Source organism: Euprymna scolopes, chromosome 45, assembly GCF_053919585.1.
Source record: "Euprymna scolopes isolate OS-2025 chromosome 45, ASM5391958v1, whole genome shotgun sequence".
Classification (NCBI taxonomy): domain Eukaryota; kingdom Metazoa; phylum Mollusca; class Cephalopoda; order Sepiida; family Sepiolidae; genus Euprymna; species Euprymna scolopes.
In genome coordinates, this window is record NC_136526.1 from 61,912,304 (window position 1) to 61,936,268 (window position 23,965).

Here is a 23,965-nt window from a genome sequence, read left to right on the forward strand (position 1 = left end):
GTTTATTTAATTTACGAATGTATTGCATATAATTTTTATCTTAAATAAATATGTTTATTTAATTTATGAATGTATTGCATATAATTTTTATTTTAAATAAATATATTTATTTAATTTATGAATTTATTGCATATAATTTTTATTTTAAATAAATATGTTTATTTAATTTATGAATGTATTGCATATAATTTTTATTTTAATTAAATATGTTTATTTAATTTATGAATTCATTGCATATAATTTTTATTTTAAATAAATATGTTTATTTAATTTATGAATGGATTGCATATAATTTTTATTTTAAATAAATATGTTTATTTAATTTATGAATGTATTGCACATAATTTCTATTTAAAATGTTTACTTTTATGAATGTATTTCATATGATTTTATTTTAAATAAATATGTTTATTTAATTTATGAATTTATTGCATATAATTTTTATTTTAAATAAATATGTTTATTTAATTTATGAATGGATTGCATATAATTTTTATTTTAAATAAATATGTTTATTTAATTTATGAATGCATTGCATATATTTTTTTATTTAAAATGTTTACTTTTATGAATTTATTGCATATAATTTTTATTTTAAATAAATAAATTTATTTAATTTATTAATGTATTGCATATATTTTTTTATTTAAAATGTTTACTTTTATGAATTTATTGCATATAATTTTTATTTTAAATAAATATGTTTATTTAATTTATGAATTTATTGCATATAATTTTTATTTTAAATAAATATGTTTATTTAATTTATGAATTTATTGCATATAATTTTTATTTTAAATAAATATGTTTATTTAATTTATGAATGTATTGCATATATTTTTTTATTTTAAATAAATGTTTCTTTAATTTTATGAATGTATTGCATATAATTTCTATTTAAAATGTTTACTTTTATGAATTTATTGCATATAATGTTTATTTAAATAAATGTTTAATTTTATGAATATACCGCATGTAATTTTTATTTCAAATATCTTCATTTCCTTTTATGAATGTATTGCAGGTAATTCTTATTTTATGTTTATTATTATTTATTTTATGTTCATTTCCTTTTATGAATTTATTGCATGTAGTTTTTGTTTGAAATGAATATTTATTTACTTTTATGAACGCATTGCATTTTTTTGTGCATAGGCATCATCACTTATTGAGGCCTGTAGGCCACTCGAGTATAAGGGTTAAGAAGTGTAAAGTAGAGATTGGACGATATAGTCCAGTAGAGATCCCTAGATGCAAGAGAGCCTTCTACTCCAAGAGTTTCTTCCCCAGAACAGCTAGACTTTGGAATTCCCTTCCAGGCCCCTGCTTCCCCGACTGTATCGACATGCAGAAGTTCAAATGCAACGTGAACGGACATCTTGCTGCCCAACTTCCTACACAGTACACCTGATGCTTATGTCCTTGATAGTAGCCCCCTACCAGAAAGAGGCAATGTGCCTTGTTTGGGGTGAAAATGCAATAAAAAAGTAGTAATCGTTAGTAATGGAAATTTGGAAAATTTGTTAACTTATATGGAATGGCTCATCAAAAACTTGTTTACGTTAGACTTGAAGACAACACTATTGTAATAAGCTGGAAAACGTACTAGATGCACTGAGACTAAAGCTGCTTTAAGAACTGCCAGCAAACACAAACTTTCATTTTAACTAAATATGTTTATTTTTATGAATTTCTTGCCTATAATTTTTATTTTATATAAGAGTGTATCACATATCATTTTGTTAATTTACTTTTATGAATGTATTGCATATAATTATTACAAAAATGTATTTATTTAGATATTTTAAAAATTATATTTCATTAATTTCTGTGTTAATTCGTCTGTAAATAAATATATCTTCAAATAATTAATTAAACATTTAAGAAAAACATTTCTCTTACCAACTTATAATTTCTTTTAGTAATCTTTATATTTATCTTTAAATTAATATATTTTCTCCCTCTCAAGTTTGTTATCTTTTCAAATTTTCATAAACAATTATTTTTACAAAGGAAATAATGATTAAAACTTGGTAAACCAGAAGAAGGCCTTACTCAAATACTGCAGTAAACGGTGTCCAGTAAGATTTGTTTCCTGATAGTAAAGACTTTTTTGTCTATTAATTTTGTGTTTTTCAAAGTTTTTTATTCGTTTTTATTAAATAATCTATTTATTAATTTGTTAGGTGAAAGTACAGAATATTTAATAACTCTTTCTAACTCACTACATTCAAGAATGTCTTTCTAAATCATCTTCTGCAGTTTATGATGAATGATAAAATAATGGCATTTTTTAGTAAACTGTTTCATTAAGGTTTATCGGTCAATTTTAATGGGTAAGAGACAACACGCACAACGAGCTCTATCACATGGGTCTTTTATTCAGGGTCAAAACTACAGTAACACTTATAAAAGCTGTGTAAATCCTTATTCAGTTCCTTGTACAACATCTTGTTGGCGATTGTATTGGGCCCACTCTTTCTCTTCTAACATTTTCCTGTTGAGATGTTTAGGGGTTGCATGTCTATCCTGTACCCGGTCCCATATTCACTGGTACCTCATTATGCAATTGGTATTTTTTTATTATTACATTTTCACCCCAAACAAGGCACATTGCCACTTTGATGTAGGGGGCTACTATTAGGGACACCGGCTACAGGCGTACTAGGTGGGGAGTTAGGCAGCAATATATCAGTTCACGTTACACTTGAACTTCTGTATTGCACATAACTTTTATTTTAAATAAATATGTTCATTTACTTTTATGAATGTATTTCATGTAATTTTTAGTTTGAATAAATATGTTAATTTTACGAATGTAATACATATAATTTTATTTTAAATTGTTAGGTGAAAGTATAGAATATTTAATAACTCTTTCCAACTCACTACATTCAAGAATGTCTTTCTAAATCATCTTCCGCAGTCTATGATGAATGATGAAATAATGGCATGTTTTAGTAAACTGTTTCATGAATGTTTATCGGTGAATTTCAATAGGTAAGAGACAACATAACACGCACAAAAAGTTCTATCACATGGGTCTTTTATTCAGGGTCAAAACTACAGTAACACTTCTACAAGCTGTGTTAAGTCCCTTGTAAAACACCTTGTTGGCGATTGTGTTGGACCCACTCTTTCTCTTCTATCATTTCCTGTTGCGATGTATAGGGATCGCATGTCTATTCTGTACCCGGTCATATATTCGCTGGTACCTCACTATGCAATTGGTATGACTGGTACATCAGTGATTGTAATTGGAGTGCTGCTTTTTGTTTTTTCAATTTTATTTTATTCTGTTGATGCAACTTCTCATTAACTTTAATATCGTCTTACCTCTCATCCAGTCTCTGCCACATTTTGATATCTTTCCATCTTTTCTGACCCTTTATGTGTGGCTTAATCCATGCCACATCTCTGTGGTGCAATGGTTTTGTTAACAATTCTACACTTAAACTGGCGCATTGTTTTGACGACCAACACAGTCGAACACGTTTGTTGATGCTAAATTAAAGTTAAGAAATCATTTTTTATTTCAGGTTCATATTTCGCCATATTTTGGTTTTCCTGTCCAATCCTCTTTGCGTCCTCATTGCGTATGATATGTGTAGTATATTTTTTACTGATAATTATTTGTTTCTTGTCATATATTTTTTATTTACTGATGTGGCACAAATGGATTAATTCAAACAAAACAATAATTTGACGTTTCTGATTTTTTGAGATGAGGATTGGTTATTTATATTATTATTCATCGGACTACTGTTCTCATCTTGCGTGTGATTTTCACAACGTTTCGGTCGATATAACCGCCGACCTTCTTCAGGTATATCTTGTCGGACTCAGGAATGTTTTTGTCGAACTTGGGAATTTGGACGGAAATTTGAGAAGACTTGATGGGGGTAGCGTGCTCTTGTTTCATCAACGAATCACTTAGGACCTTTATCCAGTCATGGCTGATGGAACAAGAGCATGCTACTCCAATTAAGTAAATAAAGGGTTCCACTCAATGTTCCGTCCAAATTCTCGAGTTCGACAGAAACATTCCCAAGTTCGACAAGATACACCTGAAGAAGGTCGGAGGTTATATCGACCGAAACGTTATGAAAATCACACTCAAGATAAGAACAGTAGTCCGATGAATAATAATTTGGTAGAAAATTACGATCCTCTGGCCGGGGGTAACATTTTATATGCACACAAACATTAAACAAAGGGAGTTTGTAGTTTTTTCAACATTTGATTGTCACTTTCCACGCAAGCCATGTCTAATTAAGTTGCTTTTCCTTTAGTTTAACATAGGAGGTAAATATTCCATTTATTCTGTATCACACTTTCTTGGTACACATTAATGTGAGCAACTTTCAATTTCGACAGTATTTGCTAAATAAGCAACATGTTAGCAGGAATGTAAAGTTTGTGCCAGGGAAAAATTTGAGGTAAAAAATAGAAAATTTTAATGAAATCATGTCTTTACATGTTTTTTTATGAAATGCGAAATAGATATTTTACATATGCAGATAAAAGTTACAATATTGCTAACAATTATAATTGTTGCATAAGAGAATAGGTTTATATATATATATATATATATATATATATATATATATATATATATATATATATATTATGAAGTCATATTATCCGACATGTATTTTTTACAAAGGACGAAATCAAAATTACATAAGAACAAAGATTACAACATTTTTAACAATTATAATCGTTTGCATAATTATTATATATCATTTATATAATTAACAGGAAAAGTAGAATCAGATCCCCATCTGGCATCAATTGAAATGGATGGCTCTCGACTAGGGGAAGCTCCCTGTTTTGATAAACTTCTAAGCTTGCCCTTTACTCCGGACCTGAAATTGAACACGTACATCAAGTCTATTGCCAAGGTCGTTGGAAAAATGGTAGGATCCTTCTACCGCTCCAAAAGATATCTCACTGTTGATGCAATTCTCCATCTATATAAAAGCCAAGTATTTCCAAGGATGGAGTACTGCTGCCACATCTAGGCAGGAGCTGCTAAAAACCCTCTATCCTGCCTTGACAGAGTACAAAATAGGCTTTGTGGTTTAGTGAGGGATGCTCTTTTCTCTTCCCTACACCCTCTCTCCCACAGGAGAGACGTTGCGAGCCTGTCTCTGTTTTATCGTTACTTCCATGGCAAGTGCTCGTCTGAACTCCAATCTCTGGTCCCCCCTCGCCAATCTTTTATGAAAAACACCCGTCTAGCTGAATCCACTGTCAAAAATTTTCCCCACTCTTTATCTGTGCCTAAATCAAAACGTAGATTCCATGAACAAAGCTTCTTTCTTAGAAGTGCACGCCTGTGGAACTCTGTTCCATCTGCCTGTTTCCCACCTGACTACAACCTGGATGTCTTCAAGTCCAACATAAACAAATTCCAGATTACCACCCCCTTAAGTGAGAGACATTATCAAATGTCAACACTAACATACTGTACACGCAATAATCCTTATCCCCAAATGGCTTCCGGGCCTTGATAAGTGGTGACCACCTTGTAAAAAAAAGAAAGAAATTCGATGTAATGAGAAGTATATTTCATCAGAAATAAATCTGATATTTTTTTACGATATCAAATTTGAATGCACGTCGCATAGTAACAAATTTTAAAGTTTGGAAGGGAGACGCAGATTATTATTTAGTTTGAATCGTTTGTTCTTCAAAATGAGTTGATCATTATTTTCCTTTTAAACAAGTATAAGAAGGACAAAGCAGTCTATTCTGTTGATGTAATCTTTTATTGTTAAAAACGGAGTTGACAACTATTTTCTTTTTAAAGTAAATGCTAGGATCAATTTTAATTTTAATTGTTTGTATAACTGAAGTAAATTTTTTAAATGGAATCTTTTGATGGAAGTTTTACAAACGAAGGTTCAGATATTAGAGTAACACGATATTAAACATACGTTAAGATAGATATTGTTATTATCATATGCAAGTAAATTACTTGATGGAGATGTGTCGTTTAGACTATTTTTGAGTATTAAGTTGATGAACTTGAAGATGTTCGTTTAATAGGCACTAAATTGTATCAGAGGAGTTTAGATCTCGACTGATTTAATGCTTATCAATTATTTTACATGTAAAATTTATATAATTTTATTTCTTTTTATTCACAGGAAAGAGTCCCAGTGGACAAAAACTCGGATGATTAACAAAAATGATTTATTCTCTTGAACTGAGCTTATCACTTCTTTTTCATTAAAGAATATAAATCAATCAACTTATATGAAACACAAATGATTTATTCTCTTGAACTGAGCTTATCACTTCTTTTTCATTAAAGAATATAAATCAATCAACTTATATGAAACACAAATGATTTATTCTCTTGAACTGAGCTTATCACTTCTTTTTCATTAAAGAATATAAATCAATCAACTTATATGAAACACAAATGATTTATTCTCTTGAACTGAGCTTATCACTTCTTTTTCATTAAAGAATATAAATACATTAACTTATATGAAACACAAATGATTTATTCTCTTGAACTGAGCTTATCACTTCTCTTTCATTAAAGAATATAAATCAATCAACTTATATGAAACACAAATGATTTATTCTCTTGAACTGAGCTTATCACTTCTTTTTCATTAAAGAATATAAATCAATCAACTTATATGAAACACAAATGATTTATTCTCTTGAACTGAGCTTATCACTTCTTTTTCATTAAAGAATATAAATCAATCAACTTATATGAAACACAAATGATTTATTCTCTTGAACTGAGCTTATCACTTCTTTTTCATTAAAGAATATAAATACATTAACTTATATGAAACACAAATGATTTATTCTCTTGAACTGAGCTTATCACTTCTTTTTCATTAAAGAATATAAATCAATCAACTTATATGAAACACAAATGATTTATTCTCTTGAACTGAGCTTATCACTTCTTTTTCATTAAAGAATATAAATCAATCAACTTATATGAAACACAAATGATTTATTCTCTTGAACTGAGCTTATCACTTCTTTTTCATTAAAGAATATAAATCAATCAACTTATATGAAACACAAATGATTTATTCTCTTGAACTGAGCTTATCACTTCTTTTTCATTAAAGAATATAAATCAATCAACTTATATGAAACACAAATGATTTATTCTCTTGAACTGAGCTTATCACTTCTTTTTCATTAAAGAATATAAATCAATCAACTTATATGAAACACAAATGATTTATTCTCTTGAACTGAGCTTATCACTTCTTTTTCATTAAAGAATATAAATACATTAACTTATATGAAACACAAATGATTTATTCTCTTGAACTGAGCTTATCACTTCTTTTTCATTAAAGAATATAAATCAATCAACTTATATGAAACACAAATGATTTATTCTCTTGAACTGAGCTTATCACTTCTTTTTCATTAAAGAATATAAATCAATCAACTTATATGAAACACAAATGATTTATTCTCTTGAACTGAGCTTATCACTTCTTTTTCATTAAAGAATATAAATCAATCAACTTATATGAAACACAAATGATTTATTCTCTTGAACTGAGCTTATCACTTCTTTTTCATTAAAGAATATAAATCAATCAACTTATATGAAACACAAATGATTTATTCTCTTGAACTGAGCTTATCACTTCTTTTTCATTAAAGAATATAAATCAATCAACTTATATGAAACACAAATGATTTATTCTCTTGAACTGAGCTTATCACTTCTTTTTCATTAAAGAATATAAATCAATCAACTTATATGAAACACAAATGATTTATTCTCTTGAACTGAGCTTATCACTTCTTTTTCATTAAAGAATATAAATCAATCAACTTATATGAAACACAAATGATTTATTCTCTTGAACTGAGCTTATCACTTCTTTTTCATTAAAGAATATAAATCAATCAACTTATATGAAACACAAATGATTTATTCTCTTGAACTGAGCTTATCACTTCTTTTTCATTAAAGAATATAAATCAATCAACTTATATGAAACACAAATGATTTATTCTCTTGAACTGAGCTTATCACTTCTTTTTCATTAAAGAATATAAATCAATCAACTTATATGAAACACAAATGATTTATTCTCTTGAACTGAGCTTATCACTTCTTTTTCATTAAAGAATATAAATCAATCAACTTATATGAAACACAACCTGAAGAATTTATGATGGATGAAATCATCCGGTAAAATACGTTATTTCTGTAAAATGTTTAGCTTATTCTGCCGTTAAACGATGCTTACTGGAGAGAAACTTTTATTGTGGAACTTACAATCTTTAGTGTTTATCAGTATTTTAACTAAATGTAAGGGAATATAAAAACAAAAAGTTCACATTTTAAAATGACTTGATATTTTTGCAAAATATTTAAATGATATGAAAGTGAAACTTAGTTATTGAGACGTGTATTACCAATATTTTGAAGTATTTCTCCCAAAATAATTAGATGTTGAAACAGATTAGGTCATTAAATGACAATGCTTACTGGCGAAATAAAGGTATGAAAATTATCTACAAATCATGCTAAACTAACAACATTTCTCACGTACATATGCTGACACAGATTTAAAATAAAACTAATTGTTATGAAGTGTGCAATATGGCAACTTCAAATTATTCTGTAGCAAAACAAAATCTGCAAACACACACCGAAGAGAAACATTTTTCTTGTGAAGTTTGTGGCAAAGTTTTTCTACACAAATCTAGTGCAATAAGACACATGCGAACACACACTGGAGAGAAACCTTACTCATGTAAATTTTGTGGGAAAACATTTACACAACAGTATCATTCTGTGATACACTTGCGCACACACACTGCAGAGAAACCTTATGCCTGTGAAGTGTGTGGCAAATCATTTACAAATCAATCTGATGTTATGAAACACATGCGAAGAACACACACTGGAGAAAAACCACATTCCTGTAAAGTGTGTGGCAAAGCATTTGCAAGCAATGCTGAATTAAAATCACACCTGCGAACACACACGGGAGAGAAACCTTTTTCTTGTGAAGTGTGTGGTAAAGCATTTACACATCAAACTAATGCAACAGCACACATGCGAACTCATACTGGAGAGAAACCTTATTCATGTATATTTTGTGGCAAAGTATTTACACAAAATTATCATGCAGCTATCCACATGCAAACACACACTGGAGAGAAACCTCTTTATTGTGAAGTATGTGGCAAAACATTCCTACATAAATCCAGTGCAACAACACACATGCGAACACACACTGGAGAAAAACCGTATTTATGTAAAGTTTGTGAATCTTCATTTTCTACAAATTCTAATTTTAAAAAACATATGCGAACACACACTGGAAAAGATTGACAGGTCATAACACATCAACAGGCTAGATAAAAAAAACGCGAAAGATGCTAGCACATCAAAGACTCATAGACTATACTTGCCCAGGGGAGAAGGACTGTGGCTCTCATAGATCAACCCTCAACGTAGAGCAACTATAGTGAACACAGACCAGTATCTGAAAAGCTCACGGAACCACTTGCAATGGTATATTTGAACACAAGATGTAACAGATCTACATCAGTCATCCGGCTGGCCAAGCAATTTGGACATAGCTGTCTCACAGTAGAGGCTGAAACACTAAACAAGCCTACCACAGAAATAGAGAGAGAACTAGCTGAAGTATACCAAGACCTTCCAAAAGAGGAACCTTGACGAGTATTTCCTAGGAATACATAGAAAAAAAAGGTTCCTTGGAGTAGCTTAATAGAGTAGCCCTCCACCACAAGCATGAGAGGGTTATATTGACTACTCAAGATTAGGGATTTATGGCCAATGCCTTCAAGAAGTTATCAGGTCTTAGTAATGACAACAGACGTAAGTTCTGCCACACAGTGAGCCACCTGGTATCAAGTTGCAAGGTTCTTTTGGGGAACGGTTTCTATACAACGGGATATGATAGTGTATGTAAGTACCTCCATGAAACCATCCGAAAAAAACTAAATATCCAATGAGAAAAAGCTGTCAGAAATATACCAAGACCTTTCAAAAGAGGAACGTTGACGAGTAGGGCAAATATCAGTGTGCAAAGTACTTTCTCCTAGCAATACATAAACAAAAAAGGTTCCTTGGAATGGTTCAAGGGGGGAGCCCTCCACCACGACCACAAGAGTTACTCAAGATCAGGGATTAATGACTAATGCCTTCAAGAAGATGTCAGGTCTTTGTAATCACAAAAAATGCAGGTTCTGTCACACAGAAGTGAAAAGTGTGAGCAACTTGATATCAAGTTGCAAAGTTATTTTGGGAGACGACTACTACACAGCGAGATATGATGGAGTATGTAAGTACCTTCACTGGACCATCTGTAAAAAACTAAACATCCAATGTAGCAGTAAGTCCTGGGAACATCAACCTGAAAGAACTGTTAAAAATGAGACATACACCATACATTATGATAATGTAATCCCTACAGCCATCTACTTTGAAAATACTGCTGTCAAACGTGACATAGATATTAGCAATCTTGGTTGAAGTGAGTATCCCTAATGATGGAAGTCAGAACAGAGCTAGAAAAGAGAGTCAAATATCAGGCTCTAATGATATGATATGAAAAGAGACTGGAATCTTATGGAAATATCAATCATGCCAGCTATTATAGCTGCCACACACGTTATGAAGATAAACTTTAAAACTCATCTAATCAGTTTTTCATGTGAACCAAGTGCAAGATAGATCAAGGCAATTGCACTTAAGGGGATAACGAGGATTCTGAAAGACAAAAAAGGAAAAATCTTGATCACTACATTCAAGAAATGACAAGAGTGTAAAGAATTTGACTCTCTGTAAAGAATTGACAATTCAAACAAGTAAAATATATAAGTTTGAAAATAAGAGAAAAAAACATTTTTGTCGGAGGTATACGGTAAAATACCTTTTGGCGCCAAAGATTTTCAATTTTGCAATCTTTTCCTCGCATATTTTCTATACAATTGTACATTTCTTCTTTATTATTTACTTACTTGTAAGTACACACACACACACACACACACACACACACATATATATATATATATATATATATATATATATATATATATATATATATATATATATATATATAGCGGCTTGGTTCCCACCAGTTTTGGCAAATAGCAAGCAAGATCCTGAACAGAAGCGTGCGTTCTATCCCAACCATCATTAATGAACCTGAGCTCATTTCGTCAGCATCGGACAAGGCCAAACTATTTGCCAAGAACTTTGCAGCTAACTGTACCCTATGCGACGAAGGCCATCAACTCCCTGTATTTCCTCCTATAACAGACAACATGCTATGCAACATACAAATATCTGTGCGCGATGTCGCCAAGCTAATCAAGACCCTTGATTCCATTAAAGCAACTGGCCCTGACGGCATTCCGATTATAGTGCTGAAAAAGCTTCAACCAGAACTTGCCCCCATACTTACAAAACTGTTTAAGCGTTGCCTTAAGAAGTGCTTCCCAACACCCTGGAAAACCTCATCAGTATGCCCTGTATTTAAGAATTCAGGTGATAAGTCGGCTCCCTCTCAGTACAGACCAATAAGTCTCCTGTGTGTCATAAGTTGCTGGAATCGATATTAAATAGAGAAGTAGTCAACCACTTCAGCAGAAATAACCTTCTTAGTGACATGCAATATGGTTTCCCTTCTGCCAGATCTACAGCAGTGTAAAAATTTAACATATTTCGCCCCATATAATAAGTATCAAGAGAGAATTGTTATGACGTTAACAGATACAAAAAAGTGAAGAGAGACAAGCAGACCTAAATAGGTTGAATTACATGGGAAAGCCACTTCCTTTGGGATGGGAAAACTAAGGAAAACACACAGTCACTTCTGCAATATGCAATATAGCGTTAAATTCAATAGTTCTGTCCAGCAAAAACAGCGAGCATTGCATTACATTCTGGGAAGTTTTTATTTTTACATGGGGGTCACCACTTATCAAGGCCCGAAGGCCACTCAGGGATAAGGGTTATTGCGTGTACAGTAATCAATGAGATAGTATTGTAGTAATCATTAGTATTAGGGGTTTTGATAAAGTGTTTTACTTAAGGAGGCGGTTTGTCAGGAGTTTGTTTATGTTGGACTTGAAGACGTCCAAGATGTAGTCAGGTGGGAAACAGGCAAGCGGCAGAGAGTTCCACTGGTGTGCAGTTCTAAGAAAGAAGCTCTGCTCATGGAATCTACGTTTGGATTTATGCACAGATAAAGAGTGGGGAAATTTTTTTACAGTAGTTTCAGCCAGACGGGTGTTTCTCTTGAAAGATTGGCGAGGGGGGACGAGGGATTGAAGCTCAGACGAGCACTTGCCATGGAAATAACGATAAAACAAAGACAGGCTCGCAACGTCTCTTCTGTGGGAGAGAGGTTTCAGGGAAGAGAAAAGGGCACCCCCCACTAAGCTTCGAAGTCTATTTTGTACTCTGTCAAGACAGGATAGGCTGTTTTTAGCAGCTCCTGCCCAGATGTGGCAGCAGTACCCCATCCTTGGACGTACTTGGCTTTTATACAGATAGAGAATTGCATCAGCAGTAATATATCTTCTGGAGCGGTAGAAGGATCCCACCATTTTCCCAGCGTCCCTGGCAACAGATTTGATGTACGTGTTCCATTTCATATCAGGAGTAAAGGTCAAACCCAGAGCTCAGAGGAAATTTATAAGCTGCAATGTGCAGATTTTCTTTTAATAAACAATTCTACCAAAATAATTTCTTAAAAGATTATTCAGTTTCGTAAACATTGTTTAAAACTTCTAGTGTTTAAATTGTCTGTATTAAAATTCAATTTTGCCTATCAAATGTAAAAACCGAAAAACAATTTTCCTGGTTTTTAAAAATGACTTTTGTTTCTTGCACTTTTACTCCTCCCACTTCAGTTGTTCCTTTAAATCATTTTCTCTTTTAATTCATTTTTCAATCTTTATTTTTACTGCAATACTACTTGTTTGTTCTCTTACATTGAAAAATTTATTTTTACAATAACAAATTCTGACGCATTTCACCAAAGAAATGACTTCCTCATCCCAAACATCACCTCCTCCATCACCGACCGAGCTCGTGGTAATTATTTTTTCTGAAACGATTTTAGTTTAATTTTGGTTGAGAAAATAACACAAAAATTACAAAATAGAATTTATATATAATAGCAAAAATATTTTAAATAGTTTTTATATTGTCAAATAATTTTGGAAAAAAACATGACGAAAAACGGTTTATTTTCTATATTTAATAAAACCTCATACAAAAATAAAAACAACCTATCACAAATTCTGTAGTTCTTAAACAAAAGTTAATTTTACAAAAATCTATAATAACAGAAAAATGTTTTTGATTATGACGTAATCTTAGTAAACACTAATGAAATACAATATTTCATAAAGAAATGAGAATTTAATATACGAATTATTAAATGAATAACGTTTTTAAGATGACACTGTTCCAAAACGATTTTGTGTTAGAAAATATTTCCTTCTGGCTAATAAATCACTTTAGCATATATTGTATAAATCGTGAATTTTATTAAAATATCGTCTCATTTTGATAACATTATAAATATCTCAAAGAAAATAGATAAATTCATGTACAAACACAGAAAACTATACGAATTTTGGTAAGAGTTAATCATTTTATATTATTCTTAAACTAATATCGGAACAATAATTTAATCGATATATAAAAGCGAAAATGTATGTATGTATGTGTGTTTGTATGTCTCGCAAAAACTTTTGACACGGGTCACGGACTTTTGCGAGATCGGTAACATTTTAAAGTTCCAACCTTCGCCCGACAAATATCGAAAAATTGGCCAAAAACCTTAATTTCTTCACCCTAAAATCAGCAGTTTTCTACAAGGGGGTCAGCAAAAACCGTCCTCTCATGACGAGTTCGGTTCTACGCATGCGCAAATGACGTCGGAACCTGATTTAGTTTAAAGATTTAAAAAACGACCTAATTTTTGCGACGTCGTCTTAGCGCAGTTGCTTAAAGCGCCGCCTCATTATCTAAACGTTTTGGGTTCTAATCGTGGTGTGAGATGTCTTTTTTTCGATTTTTTAAATTATAATATGGATCAGGGTTATTTAAGCCATTTTTAACTTTTTTTTTTGTTTGTTTTTTTTATTTTTCAGATTTTTTAACGTTCGTTTTTCGGTTTCGCGTTTTCTTTTTTTGTTTTTCACATTTTACATTTAACATCATTCGTTTGCCTTATGTTGTTTTTTTTTTACTTCACTTATTTTTATTTTTCACATGTTTTTTTGTTTTATTTTTCAGATTTTTTAAAGAAGTTTTAATGTTCGTTTTTCTGTTTTCACGTTTTCTTTTTTTGTTTTTCCGATTTTTACATTGAACATCGTTCGTTTGCCTTACGTTATTTTTTTGTGTTTTTATCGATTTTTTCAAAGTTTTAAGATATTTACTTCGCTTATTCTTATGTTTTGATTAACATCCTGCCCGGGCACACACACCTCTAAACACCCGAGCAACGCCGGGTGCCCCCCCCCCGCTAGTCATATAAAAACTCCTGTAAAATCAACCAGTTACTAAACTTTCACTGTTCGCCTTTTCATTTAGCCTCTCTTTTTAATTAATGTGACAATTAAATGAAACGAAATAGAAATAGCAACGAAATAGAAAGCAAATGACTTTGATATCAGCGTACGTATTTCTATTTTTTAATTAAAATTTCCTAGCATCGGCAACGAGTCTATTTTAGTAAATACGAGGTGTCTTAAATAAATTTCCAGACAGATTTGTACAGGCATTTAAAGTTATAGACTAGGTGTGTCAGAATTGTTTGGGAGTTTTTGACACCCCTAACAAAAAACTGTGAATAAAATATATAAAAAAAAACTCGTAGTTTCTCTTTTTAAAGTGCGTTGTTTATTTTCTTTATAAAATATACTTCCAAAATAAACTATTAAAATCGTTTAAAAATAATAGAAATATTTTTTTATATAAAACAATGTTTACAAAGTGCCTGCGAGCCTTCATGCAACCATTTTGTTTATGAAATCAATTGACTTTTACGAGTTTATTTTTTTCAATTGTTTCACTTTAAAAATCTATCAAGATTTTTTCTATTAGTTCCATTTTAACGATATTTTCAGGTTCAATGTGAAATTTTATACTCTTTCCAATAAACAGAATATATTCTAGACAAGAGTTTTTTTTTTAATTCACTTCCCCCCATTTTGAAATATCTATTAAAATGAAAATAATCAATTTTCTCACCTCAAATTTATATATCACAAATTGAAGATAAAAGATCAATAAATAAAAGAAGCTAATTCACAACAAAAATACAGTTATTAGCAAATTTACCTGTAAAGTCCAAAGTTTAAAACCTTTTTTTTCTTAAACCACGTTGATTTTTTTCTTTTTTTTAAGTGAAACCTTATAATCTTCTTATACTGCACAGGAAGTTTCGTTTAATTATGACACTTATTTCTATTTCATTCAATCTATTTTTAGATATTAAGCACTGTTACATGTTAGCGTTTCATTGCTTATGTAATGGCAGCTTTTTTCAAATAGTTGTTTAAAAAAATTCTTTTATTTAAAAAATACATGGAATTTAAAATATAAATATGGATAAATTCTTAAAGGTGAAGAATGGAAGTACCCATTGAATAGTATTGTTTTATAGGTAAGTGATTTTTTGAATTTATATATACATATATTTATAGAAACAAAGTCGTTGATTTTCTTTAAATCTTTTTAAAATAAAACCGATTAAAAAACAAATATTGCATGATTCGCTATTAAACCTGTTATATTTTTCAATTTGGTCTCTGCTCCTTTAGTTGAACAAAAATTAGGGTTTGAATTACATTTATCAAGTAGTTATAAGCTTGGAAAGATGGGAGGTCGAATTATTCAAAATTTTTTCACGCATTTTTAATGTTGGTTTCTGACACTGCTAGCTATAGACTCTTGAAAATTCAGTATGCTACTGCTATACGTCTTATGAGATGACTGGCCAATTGGTATGATTTCAAGTGCAAATGAACAGTTACAGCAGGAATTGGAATACACCCTACTAAAGCTTGATTGACCGCATATTTTTTGTTCAGTTTTGGGGTTAATCATTTTGACTCGATACTCTCCCAATGGTTTAACTTTTGGTTCATTCCACATGACAAGCGTCTTATTTGAAGGTTCCGGTGTTTTCCCGATCACGTGCTTCTCATTCAGTATGTTTACTGATGCTATACTATCAAGCTGAAAAATAATTGGCTTTCTTTTCACCATCCTTTCCGCTTTTATCACCTCCTGGCGCACATCATTAACCTTTTCTTGCATTGTTACACTGTACTATTGTCCTTTGCTTTGGTGATATTGTTGAGTTTTGACAATCTGCACTTTCTTTTTTCTTGATAATTTGCATTTCGTAGCAAAGTGTTTTTTTTCTATTACAGTTATGGTATGTCTTTCCAAATGCAGAACATAACTCTTTACTCGATCCATGTTTCAGTGCACATGCCCTGGCCCCCCTGCACACACACACACACACACACACTCTCTCTCTCTCTCTCTCTCTCTCTCTCTCTCTCTCTCTCTCTCTCTCTCTCTCAGTTTTTGCTAATGCCTTTTTCTTGGGTTTGAAATCCACTTTATTCACTTCCTCAGACCTTAGGATTCTAGATTGTAATGTCGCATTTTCAGACAGCTTACAAATGTCAATGCATCTTTGCAAATCTGTCTTATTTTTAATCACTGAGCTTGTGTCTGGGGATTGTGTATTGCCAGCATTACTTGATCTCTGAGTATTGAGGGAATGTAGTTGTCACAAAAAATTGCACATTTTTACCAACGACTGAAGCGCCGCAATAAAGGATTCCACAGTCTCTTATTCTCCTTGCTTCCCCGTGTGATAAACGTATTGCTGGTAGGTTTCATTTGTTTTCCCTATAGTATATTTATCAAACACCTGAATAATTTCGGCGGGCGTTCTTTCATCTTCGGTCGTTGAAAATTGAAACCCGTAGTACACTTTCAAAGCTTCGTCTCCCAACGTGTAAAGCAAAAGTGCCGTTTGATATTGTACTAACTGCCTCGTCAAGTACGTAATAATTGCATAGTTGTGCCATTTTAGTTTGAATAACTTCCAGTTCGCTGACAAATTCTCCTCCATACATAGGGATGGTGTGGTGGTCTTATGCCAGCTACTGGTCTGTTTCTTTCATCCATGCCCACTTCCGACAATTTTCTCTTTTTTTTTCTTCCTTCACGCGGCATACATACAAATTTAAACAAGAAATTAAACGTTACTTATCTGGGTTTTTTCCTTTTTTTTTTCTCTTTAGTGGACATCGTGTTATCTCACCGCTATCACCATGTGTCATTTTTTAAGATGCCCATGGATTAAACACAACACAAGGACCGATATGTTTCCACATGTGTGTGTCTTTATTCTTCACTGTAAACATAAGTCGTACCAAGGGGCTTAACTCCAAACGGTGAACACCCTGGTTAGTTCCTCATGCAACACAAATGAAGACATCGATGAACTAAGTGTTTCTCAAAACTAAACAAATGCCTCTGCTTGCATGCTACGTATATCCAATATATTACCTCCAAGACGACTACCTTTGTCTTTTTTGCATGTTAAACATAATTCCAATTTTTTTCTTATTACTCCAAAACTTTACCCCAAACACTATATAATTATACTGTATTAGTAATATTCCTCTCTCCTGAAAACTAAAGCTCTACTTTCCACGCTGTCATTAAACCTCATACATTGCACATACCTTTGGAGACGGGTTTAGCTTTTAGCCTTTAACCTTAGCAGGTTGACCTTTTAAAAATCGATTAACAATAAACATCTATAGATTTCTTCTGCTAAGGCATGCATTAGAGCATATTCTTATCTTATAGCTAAGCTATAAAATACATACCAACTAGCCGTAGTCTTGTACTTAGAAGTAAAGTGATCTATATCAAATAACCACTCTTTATCTCTCTTTCCTTTGGATGGGAGATAATATTAAAATAGTTAATACAAAAAAAAACTGAACCGATATTCTTTATTATGTAAAATACAATTCCCGGATTTTAAACAAAAGGTGGAGTTATCTCCCTTCATTAGAAATCAAAACATAAGAAACATAATAATATCTACAATCTACTCGAAATATGCCCATATATCTAATTGACCGTACAGAATTAGACTTTATTTCCAGTTATATCTGTACTGAATTGTACTTCAAATCATAAATATTTCGTTACTTTTATCTATATTAAATATACATCTTATTATCTCTCCTGTCGTCTTAAATATTCAGGGTTTGGCGCACCAAATTTTATTTTAATTCCTAATATCCAGTTAATCATACTTGACATTGTGATGTCCACAAGTAACGGGGCATAACCCTTAGAGTTATCTACTTTTAGTCATGCGCGCTCTCTAATAAAAGTAAGCTCGGACGACAGTTCTCTGACGACCGAGCTGTTGTCAACACCTATGTCTGCGTTGCCTTCCTGTCATGCTATTTGATTCCCGCCAAACGGGAGTCCCCAACATAATATCTGGCGGTGAGAGATTATTTTTGTGACGACCTTACGCTACATAATTTTCGGAATTTAAAACGAAAAAAAAAAAATTTCGGAATTAATACAAAAAAAAAAAATTGCCAGCGGTGGTTTATCGGTTTTTCCCAGTTTTAGCGTACATGCGGACCAACCCACAATCGCCGTTCTTTGGAAAAATGGATAGACAGGTTGGAGAATTTATTTTTCGCTATGGACATTCACGACGATAAAAAAAAAAGCGACACTTCTCTACTATGCAGGAGACAAAGTTTTCGATATATTCCACGACTTCACAGCCCAACAAAAGAGAATATGCGCAACCAACATTTTGGACGACAAGTCTGTAGTTTCAAGCAAATAGGAAACTACAGAATAGTCACTAACAAATCATTTTATGCCGCAAAAGACCAGGTCATATGAAATTTTCAAGTTTCGACGGACTATGCAAGACCCGGACGAAAGCTTAGACTCGTACCATGCACGTCTACCAACTCTAGCCTCAACGTGCGATTTTGAAGATAAAGACAGAGAGATACTAGCCCAAATTTTGTAGGGGGTGCACATCTTCTAAAGTCAGAAGGAAGGCGCTAAGGGACAACTCTACGCTAAAGCAAGTCCTGGACGAAGCTAGGGCAATCGAACTGGTATATATGCATGCCGCAGACATGGAGTGTAATGAACTATACGCTCTTTACATCCACAAGAACCGCACGCGTCTCACACATGGAAATAATGAAAATTTCAACACCAACGGCAGTAAAGACAGTTGTTGTGAACACGCGCAGCAAAAGAGTTGCCATGACACCTTGAAGAATCGACCGTGTGGTGGACAAAAAAAAAAGATGGCGGACAGCAAACGTGTCACTATTGTGGATACTCTTCTACACACCCGACTTGTCCAGCCTGAGGAAAAGCATGCAAGAAAAAACACTTTGCGAGAGCATGCAAAGCAACGCCGGTAAGAGTAATTCATTTCACCAATCCTCCCCATAGTATCCCCCTCTACATCTAGTGACGAGTCTGTGTACTCGGTGAAGTGTAACGTGTTCTTGTAAATAAAATCTCCACCTTAAAAAAAATTCCCACACTTTAAAATGCGATTTAAGCAGACAAAAATATACAATATCCCAAACTGTTTTTTTTTATTATTAAAAGTGTTTGGGCTTTTAGCATTGAAACTACCACCGCGACTAATGTTATTTTTTTTTACCTATATGGCTTATTTTGTCTGTGTTTTTAAGTAGTTTGAAATCTATTTATTTTGTAGTAGTTAAACTTTATAGAATAAAAATATTTACATTTTTTTCTATAGAAAAGCGATGAAAATTTTATTTTTAAAATACATTTTAGTTATAAATGTTTCTACCTTATATATATATATACATAAATATATACATATATGTACATATATATACACACACACATATATATGCACATATATACACACACATTTATATATATACACACACACATATATATATATACACATATATATATACACACACATATATATATATACACATATATATACACACACATATATATATATACACATATATATATATGTACACACACGATATATATACACATATATATATATGCACACATATATATATACACACATATATATATACACACATATATATATACACACATATATATATATATATATATATATATATATATATATATACACATATATACAGACACACATATATATAGACATACATTATATATATATATATATATATATATATATATATATATATATATACATAACAAAGCTTTAGCATTTATTTACCTCCCACGAGGACAAAGCAAGAAGTTTTACACTTTGAACAAAGTTTTTTTTAATTAAAATGTGCAATAACAAGATGAGTATGTAAAACCGTTTTTATAATAAGCCCAGTAAATAGCAAAGTTTATTTTTATATAAAAAGTTGTAAAAAGATTTGTAAATAAAATTATGTATCTTTAAAAAAAAATTTGTTTGCTCATAGTACAAACATGTAAACTTTTTTTATTCTATATTTTATTTACAAAGTTTTGTTATAAACACACATTTTTAAATTTTAAATAAAACTGTTATCCAATAAAACCATTTTTAAATGGAAAACCCATAACTTTACCATCGTTTGCAGGCAAGTAAATTTCAAAGATTTTGTTTTTATGAAAAAATAAATTATTAAAAAATTGTAAATAATATGCTTTAAAAAAATGTTTTTCGTTTGTTTGCCTGCGGAAAAGCCCATAAAATTTATTTAATCTGTAAAGTTTTAAAGAAATATATTTGTATATTTTTTTATTACTCTGTAAAGTCTACACAAACAGATTGAGTTTTCACAGCTGTCTCTCCATGACAAAGTTGAAATTAAGAAAAGAAGCCGTTCAACGCCTGGTATTCAAATAGCTCAGCCAGGCATTAGCAACAACAAAGCGTATATTCGTAGCTTTAATGGTACCAACGGAAAAGTTAGCTTTGTGGCTGTGAACTAAAAAAGGCATTGTTCTGCTTTCCTTGTTTGTTGTTTGGGGGTGATGTAACATGGACAAGATAGTTTCAGAACTATTAGCAAAATGAAAGATAGAACTGAAAAGCATGAGAAGCACATTGACAATGTAGTTTCCCTATCAATTTTGGGGACCATAAATATTAAAGAAAAACTTAGTGAGGCCTGCAGACTTTTAATCAATCATCATAACATGAATGTTAAGAAGAACCGTGAAATGTTATCTAAAATATTTTCTTTTGTGGGAACTTTGAAACTCCCTTACGAGGACATGATGAAAAAGATGATTCAGTAAATCCAAGTGTATTTAGAGGATTTTTAAATTTTGGATCTTAATTAGATCCAGATTTAAAGAATCACTTAGAAACCAGTAATGTCTTCAAAGGTGTTTCTAAGACTATTCAGAATGACATACTTGACTGTCTTTTACAAATATACCGTGATGAAATAAGGGCAGAAATTAGCAAAGCTTCCTTTGTAGCTGTCATGGCTGATGATACAACAGATGTGTCTGAACATACACAAATGATCATTGTTTTACGGTACATCTTGGATGAAAAAATACTTGAACGCATTTGGGGATTCTTTATTCCAGAAAACCAAACCGCTGATGGGATATCAAAATGTATTCTACAACAATTAGATATAATACTTCAAGAGAACCGCCAAAAACTGGTAGCTCAGACATTTGATGATGCAAATGTCATGAAAGGCAAAAAAGTTGGTGCTCAGGCGAAAATAAAAGCATTTTATAGTAATGCGCATTTCCCTCACTGTAATGCGCATCAACTTAATTTAATAATAAGGAATGCAGCAAGCATTACACGAAATGCTAGAATATTTATCTCTAACATTTTGGCTATTCCGACTTTCTTTTCTAGATCACCACAGCGTTTGTCCATTTTTCAAGAAGCATATGGATGTAAGCATTCTACGTGTATCTGCCACAAGGTGGAACGTTAACATACATAAATAGAGTTCATGAAAATGTTCAAGCATAAAAAACTGTCACTGAAATTCAGTCAACATCATATGTAGATGAGACTGTTGCAGAAGCGACAGGAATTCTGAAATATTTGAACGATGAAAATTTCATATTTTGGTTTGAGCTATTTCATAAAATTATTTCTCATGTTGAAATTATTCATCGGGAAATTAGCATATATAAAGTCAATGAATACATAACAAATTTCAAAACTGCTATTTTAGAGATAAGAAACACCAAATACTGTGAAAATTCTTCACAAACACTTAAGGGCGAAGTTAAAGAACTGTGTGACTATATATCTGCTGATATAACAGACAGATATTCTCCAACTAAACATTTAATACTTGCTAAATTGTTTTACAAGATAAGCTTTGCTAGTTTTTGTGATACTAACCGTAGCCCTCGGCGCAAGAGGGTCCGTGTGTGCCTGGCGTGTGGGGTGGTGGCTGATCCTGTGGTCGGGGCAGCGGAAGAAAGAGTTTCAAGATGGCGCCTGCCTGCTTTTATTAGAGACGGAATCTCGCAGGATCGCAAATTAGCTAGGCCATCTTGAGTAATAAAAATCGGTCCATTGGAGGTGCGAGGCAGTCGGGTTCTGACGTTCGTGGCGATCAGTACAGTGACCGTTGGGTTCCGTTTCTATTCGTGCAGTCAGCTGAGCTTTGTTAGTTGCCTTCGCGCCGTGGCTGTCATTGTTTGTTGGTTTGCTGTGTGTTGCCGTGGTTCTTCAGTGAAACGCTTCGTCGCCCACGACGAGTCTCACCGTCTCCTACACAAGATACTCTTACAAGCTATTTCGGCCTCCCCACTCCGAACTTGGTTTTCTTTTCTTCAATGGCGGATAGGTTCGATCTAAAGTTGATACCGGAATTCGACGGATCCGACCCGGTACTCAGCTGGGTTGAGAAGGTCGAGTTACATTGTCAGTTGTCCGGCGTGAAAAATGTCGAGCGCGTGATTCCTCTGCGGCTGACCGGCGGGGCCTTCGCTGTATATAAGCAACTCAGCGCTGAGGAGAAGTGTGACTACTCGAGTATCAAGGCGGCGTTGTACAGGGCGTTCGCCACTGACCCCGCCACTGCATGGGAGCAGTTTGAGACGAGGTCTATACGCTTGGGCGAAACTGTGGACGTGTATCTCGCCGAACTTAAGAAGCTGACGGTGTTGTTCGGCGGTCTTCCCGAGAGGGCCCTAGCCTACAAATTCCTGTCAGGACTCCCCGCTGGAGCAAAGCAGCTCCTGCGAGCAACCTCTACCATGTCCTCACTACCGCTGAGTGACCTAGTGGACAGAGCCAGGACAATAATGAAGGATAACTCGACGGTGCAGGAACCGGTAGTCGCCGTCGCACAGGCCCCACCAAGTGGCGAAGGACCGTCTCAGGGACCCAGCCCGCAAGGTGATGTCATCTGCTACAGATGCAACAGGCGGGGCCACATGGCAAGAAATTGTAGAAGGCGGTCGACGGCTGTTCGCTGCTACCGCTGTAACAAGACTGGGCACATGGCCCGAGACTGTGCGGGAAACGGGGACGGGGACAAGGTGCCAGTGCCGACCTCTTCCCCGAACAGAAAATAAACAAGGCACTCCCTGTCATTCAGGTCCGAGTTAATGACACGTTATGTTCAGCCCTCCTTGATTCCGGTTGCTCCCGCACCATAGTGTGTGCGGACTTCTGTCGGGCGTGGAAAAAGAAGAACGTCAGGATAACTACCATCACTGGAAAAATACGAATGTGTTGCGGCGTGGGTGTGGTACACATTCGCACAAGAACTGGGAACTCGGCCAACGTCGAAGCGCTGGTGACACGCGAAAAGCCGCTGAGTTTCGACCTGTTGCTAGGCTATGATGCCATCAAAGCCCTGGGCGGCGTGCGCATAACGCGCGCTGGCGTTG

General features: G+C 33.2%; 1 long non-coding RNA gene across 1 annotated transcript in view; it reads left to right on the forward strand.

Moving 5' to 3' along the window:
* Nucleotides 1-23,965, forward strand: part of LOC145269818 (uncharacterized) — a 343,013-nt gene that overhangs the window by 273,414 nt on the left and 45,634 nt on the right. The gene's annotated exons all lie outside the window — the stretch shown is intronic.